This window comes from Haemaphysalis longicornis, unplaced genomic scaffold, assembly GCF_048455015.1.
Source record: "Haemaphysalis longicornis isolate Haplotype H1 unplaced genomic scaffold, Haemaphysalis longicornis Haplotype H1 scaffold_9, whole genome shotgun sequence".
In the NCBI taxonomy this organism is placed as follows: Eukaryota; Metazoa; Arthropoda; class Arachnida; order Ixodida; family Ixodidae; genus Haemaphysalis; species Haemaphysalis longicornis.
Window position 1 is genome coordinate 148082361 of NW_027526460.1, and position 26171 is coordinate 148108531.

Below are 26171 nucleotides of genomic sequence, written 5' to 3' on the forward strand. Positions count from 1 at the left end.
CGGGCTAGAACAGCTAGGTGTACACAACACCATTTCAGAGCTAATTGAGGCTCGCAATACGTCCCAACAATAGCAACAGCTTGATATGGGCCAGTTGGTTCGACATGATCACTTTTCTCGTTTTTTCTTCTAGTGTCCACGTTTTTCTTGCGCCTTTAAACCCTGTGATCACGTCCCAACAAACGCGGCTGGCGGCTTTTGCCACAGGACTGTACAACATTCAGTGGGCATAAAGCCAACCACCACGCAAACAAACCGCATCCCGATCACACATGAAATCAGATCACACTTGAGAATCAAACCTCCTCCACGACATATGCAAGCAACATTTAGGGGCGGCACACGCCCGAAAGCGCACACAACCCCACGCACACTATACACAGACATTTCCCCCTATCATTACAACAAAGTGCCTGTAATTTCGGTCATAGGCACCGCTACGCCCATCGAAGCCATAATTCCAACCGGCCACACTACGACGACGGAGGAGGCAGCTATTACCCAGGCTAATTCGCATCACCCGACCCAAGCCTACGTTCTATCTGACACCCAATCAGCCGTAAGACACTTTCTTCTGGGTACTATTTCCCCCGCAGCACGAAAGATTCTAGCAACTAACCCCCCCGCCGCTCCCGTGACCGTGTTCTAAACCCCGGCCCACATTGGACGTAGGCGCGGGTGAGAGGGTGAACGCACGTGCTCGTGAGCTTTCTCATCTTTCCGCCTTTTCTGTTCCGGCTACACACGACACTCCTCAGGAGGGGCCACACACCCTTCTGACATTCAGAGACATTACCTTACACTGCCGCCTCCTCCCCCGGATGTACTCACAACCAGGGTCGTCGGAACAGGGGGAGCTGGGGGAGCCATCGGCTCCCCCTCTCATACAGATAGGGTCAACTAGTAACGTTAAATGGGTTGCATGGCTCCCCCAGTCAAAGGGCACTGCTGAACACCTTGTGGGAATTGTGGAGGTCCGCCAACTTCCCTATCTCGGCCCGCCGCGGAGGCGAGAAGGGAGGTCCCTCTCTCCCAGTGGCCGCGCGCTTCCCCCCGCCTCCCCCGGGGGGATGCCCGTGATAGCGGGGGTGGAGCGGCCGACCAGCTCACGTGACCTGTTTGTCTGGAAGCTCCGGGCGGGCTAGAACGGGGCCGACGACGAAGGAAGGCCCTCTTTGGATACCGGCCATCATCGGGAGCGGCCGTAGGTACGCGTTGCTCCTTTTTTGGCCTTCCTTTGCCCGCCCTCGCGCCTGTCTCTCCCATCCTGACCAAGGTGGTCGTGGCGGTGGTAGAGCGACACTCCCGACGTTCCTTATTGCAGTGCAATAAACGTTGGGGTTAGCGATTGCCGTGTCGTGTGTGTTCCTTGCTGTTCGCTGCCGCTACGCCAAGCTGACATTCCGTGGCGGCGTTCAGTGGAGCTAGCCATGCGGCCGAGTCTCGAGAGACGAGCTTGGTCGCCGCAACCTTCTGAGCCCCAGATGGCTCCGTGAAGGTTCAGTTTATTTGAAGAAAACAAATTGCTTAAGGATCAGACGATATTCAGTTGAATTCCCAGTGGCGTTATTCCCTAATTTACGATACTCTTCGCCTTTGTGAGTGCCCCCCATTCAGAAGAAGTGATTTAGAGGTTAACCGTTTTCAGCATATTTATAGTTGAAAGGCCTTCGTATGAAGTGTTTGACAAGCTAATCTCCCGTCTCAATTATTCGATACCTGCGGCATAAATCAGAGGATGGGCGGTATATTGGCTTTGCCTCTTGTATCGGGCTCATACTCTCATGACACTAGCCAGCTCCACTGGACAGTATGAGCAATACCCCTGTAAGCTAACCAGCGCACATTTCTTAGGGAACTCCGGTGCCCTAAGTGGCTTGCACCAATCGCACTATTACTCACATTCTAACAAGTTGTCACCAGAGATATCAACACTGCCGCTATAGATTACATTATATATGAATGCATCCGTAACACACTACTGCAATTTTGCTAATATGATAACACACCAGAGAACCGTAAATATTCGGAACAATAACAAAACAAGTGATCCGCTGTGAATAAACGTACACTAACATGCAACACACATGGTTCAATCTACATGTACATTTTAACGCATAGAATCACTTATTTTTTCCCCTGATCTGTGTATTTTCTCTCTTGCTTTGTCAATATTGATCATGTACCTTTCCTTCGGTAGCATGAATGTGCAGGCCTCATAGTATGTTCGCGATTAGGAGGCATGCATATAAATGTGCTGAAAGTATGTATTGCTTTTGTATTTTCTATTTATGTATACGTACACTGCTTTTTTGCATTGATGACTAAAAAGGTATAGAATCGTAGGTGATGCGGTTGCCTCGTGTAGAGGGCACAGTAGACGTGAAGTCACAAACTGGCCTTTTTGCTGCGGTCTCGAGCATCTGTGGTGCTCAGTAAATATTTAATGGGGTTTGATTTGGTTGTGTTTTGGCAAGTCGAATATTATTTATGTACACTAGTCACTTTAGCTCCACTGTAAAGCCCCTCCAGAAATAAATACTGAAATAAAATAAATTATACAATGATATTAAAAAACAACCATAATAATAATATGACTGATTATAATGATGATTATGTTTATTGTAGGATATTTTTCGCTTCCCCAGGGAAAAAACAGTTCCGACGCCGCTGCTCACAACCTCACCACAACCTCTCACCAGCAGCCGCTCACATATGGCCCCAGCTTTCAACGTACACCTTTTCAAACCTTTCCTGCCAGCGGGGCGCTCGACACGCGCTATCGTCTGCTACCTGAATGTTCCAAGGGCCACGTCTTCCTCTGCACCCCCCCCCCCCCCTCCTTTGGGAACAGTAACTGCGCCGCTCGTGCGGGGCCAGGCAGAGAATCTGGTCACGGCCCGAACCCTGGCGGTCACGTACGGCCTCTGGGCCTCCTCGAACCCGGAGGTGGAAATAAAGTTTACTCTCCGCCCCCCCCCCCCCCTTCTTTTTAGCTCTCACGCTCTTCCCTTCCCGTCGCACTCCTGTAAGGAAAATCGCGGTGGAGGTTTGCTCAAGTGAATTCAATTTTCCCACGTTCCACTGATGGCGTTCTTCTGTCAGGCCTTTTATAAATGCTGTGCCTGGCACTCGAGGCACGAGTCCGAGGATCGTGCGCAACTTCTTTTTGTATATTGAGTCTTAAAAGCCTGCTTTAATTGCGGTCTTCGTCACTCTTGAGCGTACAATCGATAACATAGAAGGAAATATTTGCAGCATTCTACACCGGCGAACAACAGGAAGAAAATTGCATGAGCATTCCTTCCCAAGACATCACCTTCTTGGAAAGGCTGAGCTGAATTTAAAGAAACAGTAGTTAGGTAGAACGATGGAGTTATCAAAACGTGTGTACCAAGTTGTTGGCGCATCGGTTGACATGAATCGTTCGTTGGTTGTATCGGTTCTTCCAAGTAAATGTCAGTTCCTATTCCAGCGTACGAGTTGTCTCTTCTCCGTGTTCGCATCTTTTTCGCTGGTTTGCACGACCTTCTAAACAGTGAGGCAAACACGCTTGGATCAGCACAGATGAATGGCTGCTGAGTGCAAACTGAAGCTGCACGCTTCCGTTTTTTTTTTTTTTTTTTTTTTTTTTTTGTTCGTCGCTCATGAAGCGGGTACAGCTTCGCAACGACAGCGGAGGTTAAAATGGACGATTGGGGAGCGGCAAACGCGGTATTATTGTTTTCTTTTGCATTATCAGAGGTTTGTGGACAGAGCGAGGCTGCCAGATAGCATCGGAATTTCTCTGCTGAACTCATCCATCCCCAGTGGTGGCCCAGGGGTGGCGGCGCTGCTGAGCACAAGGTCGTGATCTGCCGATTGTATTCGTGCGAAATCTTTGATTAATTGCCTAGGTCGAAAACCCGGCTTCCACGACACACAAAATGGCCCAGTGCACAAAGAATAAAAAAAATGAATGCCGAGCTCGGAATGAAGCCAAATTTCTCGTAGAGCAAATTAACTGCTTGAGTTGAATGGAAAATTGCGGAACTTGGACTCTGGGTGGGTTTCGAACTTGGGTCTCCGATATGCGAGGCGAGCACAGAGCCCACTGGTGGACGACCACAGATGTCGTTCTAGGTAATCAAACTCGGATGCAGTGAGTGGGTTGTGGCCTTCCACGTGCGTTAAAGACACGCGCTGTGGCCTACGGGAGTAATTTTGGCGTGCAGTGATAGGGGGCGCAACAGCCGCTGTGCTCAGGTGCTTATACGGCAGTACGCTGATATACAATACTTCCGACAACTGTCGGCTGTATTTCACGCACACGAAACGTGTATAGTTTCAGATATTCTACGAAGTGCCGAATAACCTGGTAAGCACTCATAGACCACGCGTTCGTACTTTTTCGTCACGGTTGTACGCCCCTTTCCAACTACGGTTGTACTTGAGGCACCGAGAACTAATTTTAGCGTACGAGAGGCAGCACATGCCAACGTGTGGCCAAGGCACAGCCTGCACTACACTCTCCGCGCGAACACAGAAAAAAGAGGATATGCGACGGTACGGCGTGAACAGCTGCACGTCCGCGAACTTCGATCGGGTGGCGTCGGAGCACTCAACCCCATCTAGTGGCGCTAAAAGCACCCTAGGGCACACTCCTTACCACCGTATACGTGCGGTGACCCCTATCTTGGGGCGAGGAAACCAAGCATCACCAGCGATGCAGGGGAGCATTCGCTGCTCCCTCGTTGGTGGCGTCGTTGTCCCTCAAGGCCTGGGAGGGAAGCGCCCGTATTAAAGCAAGCTTTTATACTGACGCTTAGTACTGACGCTTAGACGATAGAAAATTCCGGCGGTTCGGTGTGCGCAGAAAACTCCCATGGCGTAACCCAATGCGCATGCGCGAGAGTAACTAGGTTGGAGAGGAGACAGAGTAAAGGGACAGAGATTGGCTGGGTTTATAATTAGAGTAAATACACGTACGCATCGACCGACAATGGTAGGCGGCAACAGTGCATCGGAGGGAGCGAAAGAAAATCTCTCTCCCAGCAGAGCGCGCGCGCAGCAAGCTACAGCGTGAAGCGCAGCTCAAGCGACGACCGCGGGCAGGGGCTTCGGGGGAGTCCTGGCGGACCAGCGTCAACGTGGCAATGTCAAACTCCGGCCGCGCATTACTTCGATATGAGCGCGGGCCACGTGTCATACGTAGAAAACCGGCCGCACGTTAGAGCTTCGCTGTTAAACGATTTGTGCGGAGTGCATGGGTGCATTTTTCCTAAAACACACGGTTTAAAGGCTGTACACTAAGGGAAACAACAAACGGGTGGGGCGGAAACGAGGGCACGATACTGGTGGAGAAAAAGCCATCTGTTAAAGGGACACTGAAGTGATATGTAAACATTGCGGGATTACTAGCGCAAATTGTAGTCCGGAGTCCCCAGGCCATGTTTCGACCACTCTAGGCGCGTTTACGCGGTTTTATTCAGTAGAAAAACTAATTAGAAAATGCTGTCCTCCTCTCTTTACGCTCGCCCATTTTCTGTGGCGCTTTCGTGTGACGTCAGGAGGGGATGAGCTGGCAATTGGCTGCGCCACGGCTGCGCTACTGCACGGCTCCCCGGCCGACAGAGCCAGTCGGCCCAGCGTTTCGTCCGCCGGCCGCCGGCGGGTCGTCGCAATCAAGGAGGTTACAAAAAAATTGCTTGGTCGCAATTCGTTCGCTTAGTTGAACCGAAGCCAGGACACGTTTGTGAATGGAAGAATGTGCCTTTCTTTACTTGGTTTGTTTGTACACTGTATCTAGCTCCAAGTCAAGGTCGCTTCACACAAGCGCTGCACAAGCCCACATGCGACGCTTCGCTGACTGGTACGCCAGTAGGAAAATATAAGGCCTCTTGAAGGCGGGAGAAGAGTCAGCGAAGTCAATATAGGTACTAAGGAAATAAAATCAACTGATATTTTTACCGTACAGCGTAAAACTAGGGCGCGGGAAGCACTTTTTTGCGCTGGGCGAACAAGCACAGCGGTCAGCAGCACGACTACGCATCTGCGAACGCTTTTCCGTCTACGGAATGCAATTGCTAGACGTGAGCTACTGTGGAAACTCGGGCGACGCTTACTGCACGATCGCAGTACAACAAATAGTCACCTAAGCTGCTTGAAATGCCAAAACTAAATAAAAGTGTAAACCGGTTGTACAATATATACCCTATATTAGCAAAGCCTCCGCGTCCCGCTCCGTGGCTCAGTGTTCTGGGGCGCTGGGTATGTCACCGCAAATGTTTTGCAAGTCACGAGTTCGAATCCCCGCGGGTACGTACTTTTTTTTTGTAAGTTAACTTTTTTGTTTTCCGCCGATGTTTTCTATATTGAGTTCTCCTTTTTTGGGGCCGCAACGTACATGGCTACACGTACTAGTTCACAAAACGCGTGCAGGCTGGCACTGGCGCGCTAGCGAGTTCTCGTTGGCGTGCTGTTGCCATAAGCACCGACTGCTTGCAGGCAGTGGGCACAGGCCAGAATGAACAGACCCTTGGCCTGGTGCGAACACGCTTTTTACGATACAGGCATGAGGGAGGCAAGCTCCAAATATGGGGGAAAAGCGCATGGCATTTGAGCGTCTGCGGGGACGCGGAGGGCGTTCATGCACTGCGTAGGTCTCGGCTAGTGAATGCTACGACTACAAGCCGTCCTGGGAGGCTTGTCTTGTGCATTTTACAGCCGACAACCTGGCAGAAGCGCGGTACGATGATTACTGAGATATTGAGAATGCCCATCCAACAACGCCATTGGTTATGTTTTACAGAACCGAAACCGAAACTTGTGTGATTGCTAACCTTGGGCATCGTCCAATCACGGCGTCCCTCCTCCCAACGTCACAGCCTCAGTTGGTGCGGCCGCCGCAAACCGCGCATGGTAGTTTTTCTTCTTTCGCGCTTTGTAAAATATTTACCGATTTGTCAACCGGATAAACGATGAAAAGTGTGCTAAATTGAGCCAGTCTACGCAGTGCAAGCAAAAACGGGAGCTTGACAAATTCACTTCAGTGTCCCTTTAAGGCATAAATTAATCTAGAAATTCCACTGATAGGACTAATACGGTTGTAAAGCGGCACATCGTAAATGTTACAACTAAGGTTCAGCATTTTCGGTTTCGACAGAACAAGAAACTCATTACCGTTTGCTGAGTTCACTTTGCCGAGTTTGATTTTAGCAGAATAAAGGTAATCCGCTCAGCTGCCTCAGCTGCGGGGCGCGCGGGGTCAGCGGGAGTACGTTCGCACTATGCTGTACAAAGTGCGGGGTGCGTATGCAGAGAAGTTTTTAGACCTCCCTTTTTTCAAATTCCTCTCCATTCTTCTATCTGGGGAGTGTATATTCACCACGCAGTTTTAATTTGTCCTGAATTAACTGGTCTGACTACAGTGGAGATGAAAAAAAAATTGCCGCAGCTTACACAGGTGCAGCAAGGATTCAGCTCGGTGACCTACAATTCGACGCTATCCATCTCCCAACCGTTGGCACGCCTCAAGGCGCAGTGTTATCCCCGCTCCTATTTAACATTGCCCTAAACCACCTTCCCAGTAAGCTCGCCGCGATCCTTCGCTTACGCCACAGCATATACGCCGATGATATTACGCTGTGGACTACCGGACGTAGCGACGCTCAAATCGAGGAGGCTCTCCAACAGGTAGCGGACCTAGTTACCGCCGCCGCTCGCGAAGTCGGGCTTGGATGCTCACCTGAAAAATCTGAGCTTTTAATCCTCCCCGCCCGAGGTCAACTTTCGGGGACAGCCCGAAAGCTTCGAAAATGTGACACCACGTGCCGTCCCGAGGTAGAGACTTTTTCTCTTTTTTTTTTTTTTCATACTTCCTTCTCCCCCCACTCGGGAGGCCCGAAGCCACTCTTCATACTTAAAACTGCGCATTCGGACGGGACAAGGAAAAGAAGACACAGGACGAGCGCAGACGCACGGACGCAGACTCACTGCTTTTCCTTGTCCCGTCCGAATTCGCCGTTTTAAGTATGAATATGAACCAACTAGCCCAACAACATGCTTTGCTAAGCCGCTCTTACCAACGCGCCCCAAAGGTCCCCCTGCTTTCCGGGGAAGCATGTTAATTATTAAAAGAAGCAAATAGGAGGGTCGGAACGTGCACAAAAGGCCGTGCACTTTTGTGCACTTCGCGTCTCCACCCTTCCTAAACATACAAGAAAACACGGTTGGGCGCTCGCAGGCCCGCACGAGTGGATGTCTTCGGTCCCATGAATGCGTCTTCTTACCTCTAGAGATGCACTCCAAATATAGCCATTGAAATAGGAGCCTGCAGGCTATGATCCTTGTGCTGCAAAATATTTCAGCAGTGTGCGTGCGAGGTGCTGCAACTGTACATATGTCTTGGAAGCAAGCGTTAACACCAATTAATGGCACTTCTCCGTCAGTTTTTTTTAACGTAGTAAATATTCAGGGCGTGGTCTACAGAAAAAATATTATTCAAAGGCTTGTGTTTAGGATTGTGTTAAGACATCGCTACTGAACATTTCAGATGAGGCGTTGGCAGTGTTGTGCGGAACGGCGTTCCAAACAACGGCGTTCCTGGAACTAGTTCTTTTTCGGATGAACGAATGAGGGTCAGTGGAACTGTCATGGTAACTCGTTATGTTTATGAAGGAATGGCAGTAACTGCGTTCCTTCTGCAATCATTACATCGCTAGGATTTGGCTGTGTTTGATGCCAAGGCTCAAGTACAAAAATCCACAAGTCGCTACTATGTTTCTCTTCCTATAAGCTGGCCAATTCGCACGCCCTTCAGCGGAACGAGCTTCCTCGAAGGTCAACGGCAGAAGAATAACCTCGCAGTGAGCCGCAGCTTCTGCTTGGTTTCATGCCGTTGAGCTTACGCGGCGTTCGACGGGTGAAGAGCGCAGCAGCGAGAATGCTTTTCACCTATCCCCTTTTGTCTGGGGAGACCAGGATGTGCGTATGGACGATAGAATGGCTCCCTGCCGGAGAAAGATTACGTGAGTCTGAGCGGCGCTGCAGGTCTCTTGTGAAACCACCGTATCTGTATATCTTCAGGGGTAATTACCGCATTAGTGCGCGCGACGCGTGGGTGCGTTGTTGTCAAAAGAGTTACGCTCGCTGTGAGGTCATTCGAAGGGTCGCCGGCTATGAATAGAGCTGGGCGGGGGGCAGTGTCCAGGGATGTTGTGCTGCTCGAAGTTACAGAGTACGCGCGCAGTTCTTCACGGTGTGGTATGTCGCCGATCTGGCGGGAATCGGTCAACGGGAGTGCCAGGTCTTTTTGTATTGCACGCGACGTGTTGACAACGGACAGGAATTTCGTCATTGTTGGGCCTAATTTCGTCGCGCGCCGTATGGACAATGCCTGCGAGAGGCCGCACGAAGGTAGGCGGACAGCGTTCAGAGATGCTTATTGAAGAGCGTTTGTGAAAATCCTCACCACAAGTTTTTGTAGATTTGTTTTGTTTTTTAGATGCGACGCTGAGAGGAGCATCTCTTGCCGGCGGCCCTGTCCTGCGTCCGTCGTCGTTGTCGCCCGCGTCCGCACAGCTGCGTCTCTCCTCAGCTCACCCCCTCTCCTCTCTCCGATAGCGAACACTCTCGCCCAACATCTGCGGGCGCGTGGCGCAGCGCACTCTCACTCCGCCGGTGGGCGGGGCAGCGCGCGGCGCTGCGCGCTGTGCGCATATGCAGTACTCTCTCTCTCCGCGGTCTCCTCTCCTTCGGGTGCGTGCCGCGCTCCGGCCGGTCTCTCAGTCGACGGTCGCCCGCGCATGCGCTTGCTCTCTCGCAGTACCGACGATTGCTTGATGTGACGGTTCCTTTAATAAAGCCTCCGTCTAAACGACAACAACAACAGCGTCTCTCATTATGCTCAAAATTACGCCCGCATCCCCTCGCGTGGAACCCAATGATGTGATTGAAACGCAATTCCCATTCACTACGCGTTTAACGCAATTCGACTAATCGACCCAACTGAAACACCCAACGGAACCCCCTTCAGCGTCTCATCACACCAGGGTTCCCGCGAGGGGAGGTGGGTGCAATTTTTTCGTCTTCGCGCGTGCGCAATGGTATGCCATGCCCGCCCGTATTTGTGTGTGTTTCTGCGTGGAATAATAGCTAGTTGCAAGTCTGCACCGGTCCTTGTGTACTTCTCTCTGTGTGGTGTCTCCAGTATCATTACAGACTATTCTCTCTCTCTCTCTCTCTCTCTCTCTCTCTCTCTCTCTCTCTCTCTCTCTCTCTCTCTCTCTCTCTCTCTCTCTCTCTCTCTTTCTCTCTCTCTCTCTTCCTTTGCGCAGCTTACACCTTTTGATAATGTGCACCAACTCGCCCAACAACAAGTCTGTCTAAAGTACTTACTTGCCTCGGCTTCTGATGTGAATGTCAACTAAAAGAGAGATACACTTTTCCTGCAAAGGTAATTTGGTTTGCTTTAAAACAGTAAAAGTTTAAGATATTATGGACGCATTTACGTTGTTATCTTGCAATTCTGCGTGTTTTTAATCGCCACTGCTATCATTATCGAACGGCATTTTTGCGCCATGCAGACCCGGATGGCCAAAGCAAATGTCATTTATAGCTAATGTCGGTCGCGCTGAATGACATTAACGACCTATGTAGTGTACCTTCCGACGCGGTCTCTTATGCAGGAAATTTAATTATGTTTCTGCATGTGAGTAAATTTCTATTTGCTCATCTGAAGCGCACTACCTTACTGTGGATTTGTAAGACCGAAGTGGAAAGTGCCATATAAATTGCACTTATAATTGACGAGCATTATAAAGTCGCAGTTAGACATGTCTAAAGTTTGTCCGGTGCTCCCTGAAAAAACTTGTCTAGGAGCGTTTCTTTGGACCCTGTTTGTCCCCACACAATCTGCTGCTGGCGGTGTTCATATTTATATAATACACGTAGTTCGATTTGAGTTTTAAATTTCTCACTTTATTTCACCTCAGAATTATCCCCCACCATATTTTAATTTAAAAATGAAATGTAACGTTAATGTAACGACACGTTCCAATGTTCGAAGTGGAACTGGAACAAGTTCCTTTCGCAGTAGAGGAATTTGTAACGGGAACTCGTTTCAAAATTGGGAAGGAACGAGGCACGAGCTTTCCTTCCTGTTTTAGAGGAACGTGTACAACACTGGGCATTGCTGTCGGTTTTTCACTTCGCGGGCAACTTTAGGTGCCGAAAAGGTGCGGTGTTTATAGCGCATATTATCTCGGGAAAATTATGGTGGGGCCTGACAGATGTCTCATCACGGCGAGTTCATTTGCTTCTCGTAATTAGGCGGGCCACAATGAAATAGTAAACGTTGAAGAATTGTTCTAAACCTGCGAACACCTACGGGATAAGAATGGTTACAGAAAATGACTGTAACTCTTGCTTTGCTGAAGAGACCCTGAAGCATATTAATGACGTCTGACTGCTCAGGACGCTACATGTTCGTGGGAAGTTTTATCTTAGGTGATATCACGCGCGTGTAATTACCAGTCACAGCTTTAATGCAAAGAACAAGAAGCCGCTGCTCCTAAGACATTCCATTAGCGTGTCGAAAACATTGTAAAACAGGCAGCCTCATGTTTGTCTGCTAGAATAAAACTGCAGGCCTTTCAAATTTTATTACTATATTCAACTGAAAAAAAGCTTAAACTACAAACAACAATCGTGTCGTGTTCCTTGCGCTCGGTTGGAGTATGTTTGGTCAATACGCTCGCAAACGCGATGCAATCGACTCCCGACAATTAAAAGTCGCTTAGTTAGAATTTTCGGTTAACTTGACGCGATGTTCTTTTCCCGGAAATTATACGTGCCATTCTAATAAAAAATTGCCCGATAGTTCGAAGCCAAAACCAATTGTCGGTTATTGGAAGGTATTTTCAATAGAAACATACAGGTAGCAGTCATTTTCTGAGAAAATTCAAATTTTTCGGCGTCAAAACACCACCGTGCATGTGTTATGTCGGCGCCCTCGAAACTGAGGCCGCGCACAGCCAGTTCAGTTGAAACTCGCACCAGCGTATGCATGTCTACGTTCTTTGTTCTGTCTTGGCTGCACAAAACTCCGTGTAAGCTTTGGGTGCTGGACGCTCCAGGAACCATGTCGTGCGCTTTGATTGCAAAGAAAGTCGAGGTTGTGACCAAAATCAAGAAGGAAGACCTGTAGAGTAGTTATGACTTATGACATTCCTCTCATTGGGCTTTCTGTATCATTGATTGATTGATTGATTGATTGATTGATTGATTGATTGATTGATTGATTGATTGATTGATTGATTGATTGATTGATTGATTGATTGATTGATTGATTGATTGATTGATTGATTGATTGATTGTGAGGTTAATTCGCCGACGCTACACAGGCGACGAGGCGCGCTGCAGTGGAGGGCAACGGATTAATTTAGACCACCTGGAAATCTATAACGTGCGCCGAATTCGCGAACACATGGGCGTTTGCACTTTTCGCTTCCATCGGAAAAGCGGCCGCCACGGCTCGTAATCGACCCCGCGTCCTTGGGCTCAGCAGCACAACGGCATAGCCACTGAGCCACCACGGCGGGTTTCTGTTTATTTGAGAGTTGTGTTAGTTCGAAGCTTTTTACGGTCCACGTTTAGTTCGTATTAGTAGGAGTCAACTGTATTGCGAAATTGAACCTTCGTTCAAAGCGCTTTTGTAACTCATTTCGTAGTATCCTTTCAATAATATCTAACAGCTTAGCTGTCTAATCAGCTGAGCAGGAGTGATGGTCAGTTTTTAAACGAAGATTCCGTATTTTGGTACCAAATGCGCGCATCGCTGCCAAAGTTGTTCGTTTTGGCTTTCTTGCTAAGCGAAGTTTCCAAAAGGTTGAAATATTTCAGCAAATATTCAACAAATAAACACGTTTTTGGCAATGCCGCTCATTTTGTGAACAAGAACATTTGTAATAAATAGGTTCGAATACAAAGTTCAAATCGTAAAGTCCGCGAACCACGTGCAGCTCGCAGGCCGCGTGTTTCAGAGGAATAGATCCTACATCGGGTGTACGTAAAAATGGTGCCGGAAAAAATGGTGACGGAAAAAATGGTCCCGGAAAATATGGTCCCAAATCCAAGTTTGGAAAAAATGGTTCCCGAAAAATTGGTCCCGAAGCACAGGCAGGAAAAAGTAGTCTTGTTCGAATAAAGCCGGTTAATCGAACCACGAACGTTTGTTTTACCAAAATTCAGGTTGTGTTACTTGCATGGCCTCTTTCATATTTATTTTCTAATTTGTGGTTACGCTATCTTCATTGACAGATGTTTCCAATTTATGACGTCTCAACCAAACATGGCATGCATAAATCTCAGCACATCTCTGTTTTTAACCAGCACGTTGTAAGGAGGGTAAACCGATGCCACGCAATCTCGGCAGGTGAAGGTACCAACAGGAAAAACATCATGCTCCTGGTGATGCGTAGTGAAAGGAACGACTGTCAGACGGGTCAGCCCAGGGGGCTAATCAAGTGTAAACGGGGCGGCAGTAAAGTTCGTACGAAAGTTCAAGGTATATCAACAAAAAATTTCGCCTTCACATAAGCACCTCCTGCAATTATTTACGTTTTTTTCTTTAACTTTTTTGTACACTCTTTGTCGTTCTTTGCTGCTTTTGAATACTTTTTTTCCCTTGCTCATTTATGCTTTGGCGTTAAAAAAATTGGGCCCATCTCCCCGCGAGGGGGACTCGAGTAAATGCGTAGCATAGGGGGTGGGTGTATTGCGTGAACGTTTAGTGTTTGGGGAGTTGGTGGTAGTGAATGCGTTGTATCAGCAGCTTTTTGACGTAGTTTGAATGAGTCAAGGATATAAGGCGCGTTTTCGTAGCCTCCCATTCTGTGTCGGCTTTGTGGCGCAGTGGGTAGAGCACCATGTACATTGCGTTCCGCCCGCAGGGTCGAGGGATCGAAACCAGGCGCCGGATAGTATTTTTTTTATATAGTGTAGGGGGAGGGGTGCGGACTGCGACTACGGACGTCAACGCGGGTAACATCGTGAGCTACTGAAATGCTCTGCATTTAAAATTGTATGTTTAAAATGTATTTATATTTACATTTTGGTGGCCGGACATTTCGGTGCGCAGACATTTCAGTGCGCGGCTTTGCGGTGCACGGACATTTCGGTGCAGGATGTCTCGGTGCGGCCATTTCGGTACATGGGTTGTCCCAGACATTATTTTAACGCTTTAGCTTTAATATGTTCATTTAGTCCGGTGATATGACCTTCGTTCGAGAGTTGGGTTTGGGGCGCATTGCGCGGAAACGAACATTAAATCGAGGCGGAGCATCAGCGCGGAAACCCCGATTTCGATAGTAGATGTGAAAAACTAACGTTGTTAATTTACTTCCGTTCCACCTTCTTTTTTATTTAACATTCATGGGAAGAACCCTAATAGTTTAATTCAAGTGTTACCGAAGCGCTTTGATTTCACTTCACCAAACGCTGCGACACGTTGCAGCTTCTAGTTCATTCCTATCTCTCCTCCCACAATTTCGCCTTCCCCTCCCCCCCCCTCCCCAGCCAAACTGCCGCGAAAAAAAAAAACTGAAAGGAAACAAGCTAGCTTACGCGCGTGTGCATTTCCTCACAATTATTTTCCGTATTATTTGCGTATTCCTTGCATTCGGTGTCGGTTCTACTTATAAGCTAATCAACGATCGTATTCGCAACGCGCGTAGACGGCGGCGCCGCGCGGTGGCAGGAATAGAAATCACTCCATGGACGATCGGCGAGCGACGGAAACGTCGGAGCCCGCACGCCCGCACGTTGGTTGGCAGCATTCGCCCGTAGTATAACAGGGATTTTGACGCCGTTTTCACGTGATAACAAGCACAACATTCACCGGATGCATGTTTTGTTCTAAAGGGTATCCTGCTTGATACACCGCGTGCAGAGATTTCAACGGGCTGCATGAAAACTAGGAACCGAAACACGAACCGAACAAAGTGCGCATGCTGTGTATTGTGATGTTTCAGCCCCTCGTCTTCGTGAAATGCTTTTAAATCCTTGTAATTATGCACCAACTCGTCTAAACAACAACTCTTCTGTTACAGGGCGGACGCCTTTAGTTTCCGTCACCCTTACTTGACGTTTGTATGCACATCAGAAGTTCGATCCAGGTAGCAGATGTCCGTTGCCCTAATAGTGCAAGTAAGGATAACAATTCGTTGCTATAATTTTATTTTCTTCGTGCTCATGTTCTTACATAGCAAAGCAAGGGTGTGAAAGCGCAGGCATAGCACATTTCAGAAGTGAGATGTTACGCTGAACCATATCTGTTTTCAAAACCTATTGCTGTTGACCGTTTCTTTGCTTTGCGCATCGTGCGTTGTGCGGAGGCGTTTTCAGATAATATGGGCTCATATAAACAAAGCTGCTTGTACGTGCGACACCGCGAGGGCAGATTGTGATTTGGGGACACCTTGACCATCACCTTACATTTCACAGAGAACAGGCTTGCGCAAGCGCGGTAGTTTAGAATCAGCATTACAATTAATGATTTACGTGCGAAGAGCTTTGTGTTTCTTCCTTGCATTTCCTTGTTTCAGGGAGTCGCTTCGAGCAATGCAGAAAACGTTAGGTGATACATAGTAAGAAAGCAGCTCAAGCTGGTTTGCAGGTTAACATTCTGCATAGAAGTTTCAAGCGGACGTAGGTGTTTCGGTAAAGCGCATTCAATTAAACGGTGTTCGATAAGACGGGCCACGTTTCCATAAAACAGGGTTCGATAAAACGGTGTTCGATAAACTGCCTGAGAACCACATAAACAGTTCATACCGTCCTTGAAAAATAAACTTTGATTGCTTCCAGTCGGTTGATAGATTTTTAGGGCGTCTTGAAAATGTGTGTCTTCTGACAATTTGGGGGATCAAATACTTCGTGTAAACACCTTATCGCAAAACAAGAGGAAAGGAAATAACAATGAACTTCAGTAATCACAGCACAAAATGCAGCACCACCCGAAGCAACTTCAACACAAAGCATGTATCCGATAATATCCACGTGACAAAGACCTGTGCCTGAAAAATGAAAGGTTTTCTTAGGTGACTCTAAATTATAGTCTTTCATGCTTCATTCTTCTCTTTATAACGAGAAAGGTTCGACATCTCTAGCAGCAATACTCATCGCGACCGCGGCTTCCAAACACCATTCGATAAAACGGGCGACGTCACCTAGATGAATCGGCATGATTGACAAACCAGCGCGGAAAAAACACGGCACAAAAAAGGAACGAGAAGTAGACAGGACAGCGCGCTGCACTCACAACGGTTTTATTTTGAAGAAAACATTGGTAATATACATAGATCAGTCTCCCACGTGGCAGTAAATTATTACAACGAATAAACACAAACATAAAACGCAATCACTAATCGGTCTGCACACCTGTAGTCTTTTTGGTTTACTTGGTCATGCAAGGGTGTCACTCAGATAAGCGTATTATCGGTCATGCAGCACTATTGAGGGCATACTTATACAACGTTCGGCAGATCGACTGATTTGAAAGGCCTCGATAATTTCCCTTGTTGCTTTATCTTTGTGTCTCGACAACACAGTGGTTTCCTTAAAGAGCGGCACACATCCGTGTGAGCTGCAGTGTTTTGTCAGGTGGCTGAGCGGATTCCCTTTTAATGAACGCTGGTGCTCCGACAACCTGGTGTTCAGGCACCTCCCGACGAATCGACGTAAGATGAATCGCCGTAAGATGAAACGGTTTCGATGAAACGGACATTCCTTCGATAAAACGGCGTTCGACGAAGCGGTCTTCGATGAATTGTCACGTATCCAACAAAAGCAAAACAAGCCCGTGGTTGCGCTGCCCATACCTAATACCAACATACCGCTGCCTTGTTGGCAAAAAAAATTGTACCCTCAGTCTTGCTCAGATGATTAGGAGAAAGGCTGCAAAATACCAATAAATATAGTATTATGAAATGAATTAGAAATGTGCTTGGAATGGCGATTTCATAATACCTTATTTTTTAATGTATTTACCGGGCTCAATATATAAAAGTGTGTTTAAGGAGCCGAACTAGCTTTAAAAACCTTGTTTTGCTTCCACAAAAATATACAGAAATTATCTCAATAACAAGTCACTAATATTTGATTTAGCTTATTTCTCAGTTTCTTAATAATGAAACTTGGAAGCCGGCAGTTTTATCCTACCAGATAAACATGAGGCTGTTAGTTGCACGGAACCACTGTGATGCTAATGGATTGTTTTAGGAGCTGCGGCTTTGTGTTCCTTGTGTTAATTCTGCGACTGGCAATTACTCATAATATCTATTGGGATAAAACTTCCTGCGATTATGTGGCCGCTTGATCCGTCAAGCGTCATTCATTCATTTCAGAGTAATTACGATAAGTAAAGAAACTGGGCGGGGCGTAGTGACATAGCAATCCTATCGCACCGTGATTTTTTCCCGAGAAGTTTACGTTGATACGGAACTACAGAAGTTTCGCGGGAATGTTGGCTTCATCGCAAAGAATATTCTGCTGAGCGATCCCTCTTCCCGACCGCGACAAAAGGAAATGAAGTCGAGTCAGCCATATACAGCTTTCAGCAAAATAAAGATCCCTGCCACCTATTTCTCACAAAAAACATAATAATTAGCTTCGTTGATTGACCCAACAATCAATCAATCAATCAAGATTATACAAGATTATAACACAAGATTATAACACCTTTTCAATTTGGGTTTACCAAAGGCCGTTCAACAGAAAGTGCACTTCTATTACAAAAAGAAATAATTTTACAGTCTTTCAAACGTGAGCAGTATACACTCGGAATATTTATCGACTACTCAAAAGCATTCGATAGGATAAATCACACAACCCTCATTAAAAAACTGGCTCATTACGGCTTGCGCGGTATATTTCTAGCTGTGTTGCAAAGTTATCTCGAGCACAGGAAGCAATACGTAACAATCAACGGTTTCAGTTCAAACTTTAAAATACTCCAGGGTGGTGTTCCTCAGGGAAGCGTTCTGGGGCAGCTCCTCTTCAACATATATATTAATGACATTGTAACTATTGCAGAAAACACTAAATTCATCGTATATGCTGATGACACCAGCTTTTTGTTTTCCCGACAGGACTTAACATGGCTTGCAAATACAGCAAACAGTGCACTTGCCAACTGAACAACTGGAGTACAATGAATTCATTAATAATCAAGGCTTCAAAGACAAAGACAGTGTTATTTAGGCAAAAAAAAAAATACGGACGTGCGCCTTATTTTCGATACTTCTTTTGTGGAACTGGTTCCAGTAGTCAAAAGCCTTGGTGTTCTTTTTCATGAAACTATGCTTTGGAATGAGCGCAATGCGCTAGTTATTACTAAACTGTCCAGGACAGTCGGCATTCTATCCCGTGTAAGCTTTCTTCCACAAAACATTAAATTGCTCATTTATAATTCCCTCTTTCACTCCACTCTCACCTGCGCATTTTTGGTATGGGGAAACACTACTTCCGTAAACGTAACAAAGCTTGATCGACTACAAAAAAAGGCTATTCGCATAGTTTCGGCTTCGCCTTATGACGCCCACACCGAGCCTATTTTTGACGAACTTCGACTGTTGCCTGTACACAAACTTTACCAAACAATACTCATCTCACGTTATCACGCTGGTATAAAAAGAAATGATCGGTACCTACAGGAATTGGCGACCCTTATACGCCTAAATAAAACATACACCGCACGAAATAAAGATACCTGGAAAATACCTCCCATACGTACCAACTTCGGTTGCCAAATGTTAATGCACATTCTTCCACGCACACTGAACTCGTTAGGAAAATAGTATTTTTCAATGCAGCATGTCACCTTCACTCATTTTATGTACATCTGTTTGTCATCTTCGCTCATTTTTGTACATCTTTTTTGTGTATGTGTTGAGGTTTATTTTCTTTCTCCCAGAATGTGTGGGGTCTAAACCGTTCTCATTGTTTTAATATTTGTTTCTCTAGTTCAACATATGATGTAATAAGCTACCGCACGCTGTTCTTCGCTCTGCCAATGTATAAGGGGTGCAGGCCTTGGTCTAGTCTGGAAAAAGACTTTTTGTCTGCACCCTTGCGTCCTTGAACATGAAAAAGTAGGCCTAGCCGGTTACAGGGTGGCGAGTTGGGCGAGTTGGTGTACTTGCATCTTGGGGAACAGCGCGAACTAACAGGGACACAAGCCGGATAGGCCTGGCGGCCCAGCGGCCTGGTCCGGTCGAAAAGTCTCAAAAAATAAACTAAGAGACCACTCACCGACGAATATTTGGTATCGGTGTGATTCTCGTGACCTTCCGCATGAGATATCACAGAAATCAGCAATTTTTGCACTGAAATCATTCAAACAAGCAGGAGCCGCTGTTTGCTCGTTCGTACTAGTCGGCGCCCCCTCTACGCGGACGACATCAAAATATTCAGACGCATTGAGTACAATTATGACTGCGTTGCCTGGGACCAAGGTATATCCTCATTTACTAAATGATGCTCAGATAACAGATGAAATCGTAATTCTACGAAAAGAAATATCATGTCTTACACCCGCAAAACAAATCATATTTTCTTTCTCTACAGTACTGATGGCGGCTCCCTGTCTAGAGTAGCAGAGATAAAAAATCTCGGCGTCCTCTTCGATAGTACCTTAACTTGTTCGCCTCATGTTACTCAACTTACTCGGCGGGCGCTTCGCTCTCTTAGTGCTGTATGCAGGTTTTCACGGGACTTCCGCTCTTCTCATTCATTCATTAATCTGTTCAGAGCACATTCGATTCCCCAACTAGAATATGCCTATATCATTTGGAATAGAACCTGTAGATCTAATAGTCATCGCGTAGAGCGTGTACAGAACAAATTTTTATCAATATTTAAGTATCGTTTTTCCTCTTAGCGTCCCCCTATAATTGTTTCTTTAAGTTCCAGTGAACCCGCTCAGACCTTTTCTTCCTATACAAACTGCTTCATGGTACTATTTCATGCCCAAACTGCTTGCATCAATCAGTTTTCTCCTTCCAAGAAAGGCAACAAGGCTCAACCACCCGTTTAACGAAGCTGGAGCCCTTAGCACATGTTCTGCTCTTGATAGACTGCAGCGTCTACATAACTTTCAGTCCGGGGAACTGGGTATTTTTCACCATCCCCTTCGGGAGCTTTTGGCTGGGTTGTTAGCAGTGGAGCACTAACTTCCTTTCGGCAGTACTCCCTATCTCAGTTTTCCTCGTGTGGGCTTTGATTTCAGAGAGTTGGTTCTCATTTGTTCGTGTATAATGTTGATGCGGCGGGTGTAATTGTTGTATGTACTATGACACTCTTTTCTAGTCAACTCGTCTCATATCCTGCATTTTTAAAAGAGCCATGAGGACAAAATACAAGTTTGTTTTATTCGAAAGATTTCGTGTTTCATAGTGCTTGAAACGCTTGTCCGGAAGCAAATGATGCCCTATTAACTAAGAAATTAATCACTCTAGGCTCAAATTTTGATTCTCCTGCCAAATCGTGCGTTTCCAGGACGTCAGCAATGAAGTCATAAGGGCGCGTATACAAACGTATACAAACCCAGCGCTGCTTGCCGTCAGTCTTCCCAGATGGCGCTACCATGCTGATGCACGGACCGTTGTCTGCCGCTGACTTCTTTTTTGACCGTATTTGCGCCTGGCGTGTTTTTGTTACTGTAGAACGTAACTGTTTCGTGAAACATGGAATATCCTCGGCAAAAAGCGTCACTAAGACGACGTCGCTTACGCCAATAGGCCAGTGTATGTAAGACAACTCGAAAGTGGCGGACTGCTGAGCAGCTAAAACAAGCATAGTGCGCGCATTACCAACAACAGTACGCATCGGTACTTGGATGTTTCCGTGTGCTTTCGTGACTTCCGCTGTTTATTTCCGCATTCTTACTGCTATAAAAAGAATGTGCCCTAAATTTAAGCAATAACAAAAATTCCCCCGCACCTCCCCGAGGGGGATTGTGAGGATGCAGAAATGCGAACGTCGAACGCAACGTCCTCGGGTACCATGCGAGGAAGGCACCGCACAACCTTCGATACGTCGATGGGCACGTTCACCGCCTGTCCCTTGATTCCAAACTGCCCGTTGCCTCGAGTCAGCCGCCTGATGCTCATGAAGGGGAGTCGAGGCGCGATGAGCCGCTCTTCGACCGGGTTCAGATCGGGAAGATGCGCCGGCCGAGGAGGATAACGGTAGCCAAAACTCACGCAGCCCTCCTCTTCGCAGCTTTGTCTTCTTCTCCTTCTTCTTCTTCAGCGGTTCCCCTACGGGAAGATGACGATGGTGGTCGAACGCGAAGCTATCTCGTGATGGATTGTTTGGTTGGCCAATCCCTAGGGGCATCATGCCCCAATCATCATCAGACGCGCTGCGGACGCCGGCCAAGGAACGCACGACAACCCCCGACTATAATGCATTTCTGCATAATAGCTCTTTAGGCCAGCTTACAAGCTCTCCATAACATGTGTTAGCTTTCGCCGGCCTACGCCAATTGCAGAGCTTCCTGGTATGACATCGTAGGCTCTGTTGCGGGAAATGAGCTAGTGGGTGGCATGGCCATTTCCTTTTTTCCTATTATTTAGCTTATTTGAGCGAAGTGTGTGTTAAAAGTGGTGTCAGTAAGATTCTAACGAGGGATCCGATTGGGTTCATTTTTTCGAATGAACCAAACTTGTGTTTTGTCTTCATGGCCCCTTAGAGTGGCCCGGGAAGGCCACAGTAACATATATTTCCGTTATCTATAATTTTCTCTTGATAGTTAGAAATATTTCCTGTATTTTGTTTTATATAATAATGTGTCATCGCGGCGTCATGTTACCCCATTCTTCTTGTCATTTCTCTTCCACTTACCTTTTCCTATTGCTGTGCTTATTGAAGGATCTCGTTCTGCAATGTACCAGAATTTAACGTCTCTGTTAATCGTGTAATGTAACTTGGAGGCTTTTTTGTTTTTATTTTTTGTTGTATTTGTAGTTTTTTATTGGTTTTCAGTCACCAACGTTTTTTACTGGGTGTCTATATATCGGCCGATGATGCATTGCAATGCTGTTTTTTTTTGTTCCCTTTCAGTGCGCCACCACGAAGGCTTCGGCTGTTCCTCGAAACCTTAATAAAGGTTGATTGATTGATTGATTCATTCATTCATTATTTTTATTATTTTTTTCCCGCTGTCCCCTTCGGGGGTTTGTGGCAGGGCTGTTAGCCGTAGCGCGCTAGCTTCATTTCGACAGTACTCGTGTTCTTCAGTTACTTTCCTCATGTGTGCGTTGTTTTCACAGAGTTTGTTCTCATTTATTCGTGTATGATTTTGATGCTCCTGGCGTAATTGTTGTATGTACTATAACACACTTCTGTAGTAAGCTCTTCATTATTATATTTTTAAGGGGCCCAGGCAGGCCCCAGTAACAAATGCTTCTATAACTTGTAATATCCTGTGAATAGTTATAAATATTTACTTTGTTTTGTTTCATACATTTTTGTCTAAGTGATGCTTCATCCTATTGCTATGGTTCTTGTACGGTGCGTTCTTGCAGTGTACCATAATTTACAGTCTCTGTTAGTCGTGTAATGTAGGTTGGATACGACTTTTAATTTTATTCTCTGTTGTATTTCGAGTTTTGTATTGTTCTTCGCTCCCCCACCTTTTTACTAGCTGTTTATGTGACAGCCGCCGGTGTATTTCAATGCGGCATTTTTCCCCCTCTTAGTGCGCCAGCACGAAAACTTCGGCTGTTGCTGGGCACTTTAATAACGGTTGATTATTATTATTATTATTCCTATATTGTTCCTATATTTTCATTTAAAAAGCTCCTTACATCTGTAGAAGAAGTCTGCTCATCACACCCGAATCACCAGCATATCATTCTGGGCGACTTCAATACACCGGGTGTACAATGGGAAGATCTTACCCATCAACACTACAATTATTACGTACAGCAAAAATCCACCATGATTTTAGACTTCGTGGATTTCCCATCCTTGGTGCAACTTAATATTATCGAAAACAGCTCTCAACATATCTTAGATCTTTGCTTTTCAGACATTCAAAGCGCGCGTGTATCGTTGTCTGACATCTCTTTTGTCAAGCCCGACAAGCATCATCCTCCTTTTCTAGTGTCTGCTCACGTCTCGATTCAGCGTTGCAGTGCTACACTGAAGAATAATGAATTCGCTCCCTACTGTTATGCCCGTGGTGATTACATTGGTTTGTATAACTTTTTTTCTTCATTCGATTGGCTGCAAATTCAAGAACTCCCAGATTGCGATGCGCAGGTCGAGCGGTTCACTGAAATAGTCAAAAGTGGTATGAATCAGTTTATACCCAAGTGTAAACCATGCAGTTCCAAACACCCCTTTTGGTTCTCTAATGAACTTCGTACCGCCCTTAAGTCAAAAGACCGCAGCCACAGAAAATATAAGAAAACCGGGCTTGATGAATGGAAAGAGGACTTCCGCTCCTACCGTAAAACGTGTAAAAGTCTTTATGAGCGGGACCAGCGCTCTTATCTCCATTCTGTTGAGAGCAGCGTTAATTCCCAGCCTGCAACATTCTGGAAATATATTCGATCCCGTAAAAATAACTATCATGAGCAAATCCGTCTTGTTGATTCCTCTAGGGAAGAAGTTCGTGATGTTGCCAACCATTTTGCTCAGCAATTTAGTACTACATATGGCCAGCGCGATGACAGCGAAATAAACCTAATGTTAAATAATGTAAAGGGTCCTAGCTTAGTACAATTGGACGAGCAGTTGGTGCTCCAGAGTCTAAGGTGCATGAAACCGTCGCTGTCATGTGGCCCTGACAGAATACCTCCCGCTATTTTAAAAACATTCAGCAGCATTTTTGTTCCTGTTTTAACTGCGGTATTCAATCACTGTCTAAACACAAACACATTTCCTCGTAAGTGGAAAATCTCTCGAGTGCGACCCATCTTCAAATCGGGCACCAAATCTGATGCAAAAAACTATAGAGCAGTTTCTCTACTTTGTGCTGCCTCCAAGCTTTTTGAGACAGCGCTGCACAAGGTATTGTCAAGTTCTGTACAGCAGTTTCTCACAAGTAAACAGCATGGTTTTATGTCAGGAAGGTCGACAACGACTAATCTCGCCTGCTTCATGGAGCAGGCCTCAGCTGCACTTTCTGAGCGAGGACAGTTGGACGTCGTCTACTGTGACCTGAGCAAAGCATTTGATGTTGTCTGCCACGCGTTGTTACTTGATAAGCTTTTGCTGTCAGGCATTGATACACCACTCGTGACTTTGCTAGGTAGCTATCTAAGCAATCGGTTCAGTTTCGTTAGTGTTAATGGGCAGACGTCCTCTATGTATAGATCAACAAGCGGTGTGCCCCAAGGCTCCGTGTTGGGCCCTCTCTTGTTCTCCATTTTTGTGTATGATGTGTCAGTCGCAATTAGAAAGTCTTCTTTTCTTCTCTATGCTGACGACATCAAAATTTTCAGACGTATAAAGTCCATCGAAGACTGTGATGCCCTGCAGCAAGATATATTCTCCTTTGCTAACTGGTGCTCAGATAACAGACTAAATCTTAACCCGGCGAAAACAAAGGTCATGTCTTATACCCGAAAAACGAACCCCATTTTCTTTCGCTACAGTATTGATGACGGTTTTCTATCTAGAGTCAACGAGATCAAAGACCTCGGTCTGCTCTTCGACAGCGCCTTAACTTTCTCGCCTCATGTCACTCAACTGACTCGGCGGGCGCTCCGCTCGCTTGGGGCTGTATGTAGGTTTTCAAGAGACTTCCAGTCTCCTCATTCGTTCCTAAAACTTTTTATGGCACTTTGTATTCCTCAACTTGAATATGCCTCTGTCATTTGGAATGGAACCTGCACATCTAATTGTCAACGTGTAGAGCGTGTACAGACGAAATTTTTATCCATATTTATGGATAGTTTTCCCTCTGAGCCTCTCCCGATAACTGTCTCTTTAAGTTACCGGCGCACCCGTTCAGATCTTGTTTTCTTATATAAACTGCTTCATGGTACAATTTCATGCCCGGAACTGCTTGCAGCAATCAGGTTTCGTGTTCCGAAAAAAGCAACAAGGCTTAACCACCCTTTCCACACAGCTGCTCAACTTAGCAGATGTTCTCCTCTTGATAGACTGCAACGCCTATATAACCTTCACTCAGGGGAACTTGATATTTTTTGCCATCCCCTTGGGGGGTTTTTGTCCGGGCTGTTAGCCGTGGCGCACTAACTTCATTTCGACAGTTCTCGTGTTCCTCAGTTATTTTCCGCATGTGTATATTGTTTCCACAGAGTCTGTTCTCATTTGTTCATATATGTTGTTAGTGCTGCGGGCGTAATCGTTGTATGTACTATGCTACACTTGTGTAGTCTACTCTTCATACATATGTTTAAGTGGCCCGGGCGAACCAAATGTTATAGAAACAAATGTTTCTATAACTTATCAGTTTATGTGAATAGTTACAAACATTTCCTGTACTTTGTTTCATACGTTTTTGTGTAATTGATGCTTCAGCCGATTGCTATGGTCAATGTACCATAACTTCGTATAATGTAGTTTGGATACCACTTTTAATTTTTTTCTCTGTCGTATTCCAGTTTATTGCTTTTCATTCACTTACATTTTTTCCTGGTTTTATATGTGTCAGCCCCTGATGTATTTCAATGCGGCATGTTTTCTTTTTTTTTCTCAGTGCGCCAGCACCAAGGCTTCGGCTGTTCCTGGGCACTATAATAAAGGTTGATTGATTGATTGATTGATTGATTGATTGATTGATTGATTGATTGATTGATTGATTATTATTATTATTATTATTATTTCAACTTCATGCTGCATGCTTCGGAAGCTGTGCAAGGGAGAGGTCAACTTGATGTAGTCTACTTTGATTTAAGCAAGGCTTTTGATGTCTGCCACGAGCTCTTAGCCAAAAAACTATCTGAGCTTGATATACAACCATCCCTGATATCTCTTATATGCAATTATCTATGTGATAGGTCATGTTTCGTGCATGTAAATGGAGAGTCTTCTCCTTCCTATGAGGTCACCAGTGGTGTCCCTCAGGGCTCAGTTCTCGGGCCACTTCTCTTCTCAATCTTTATAAATGATGTCGCGACAATATTTAATGATTGTAATTTTCTTTTATATGC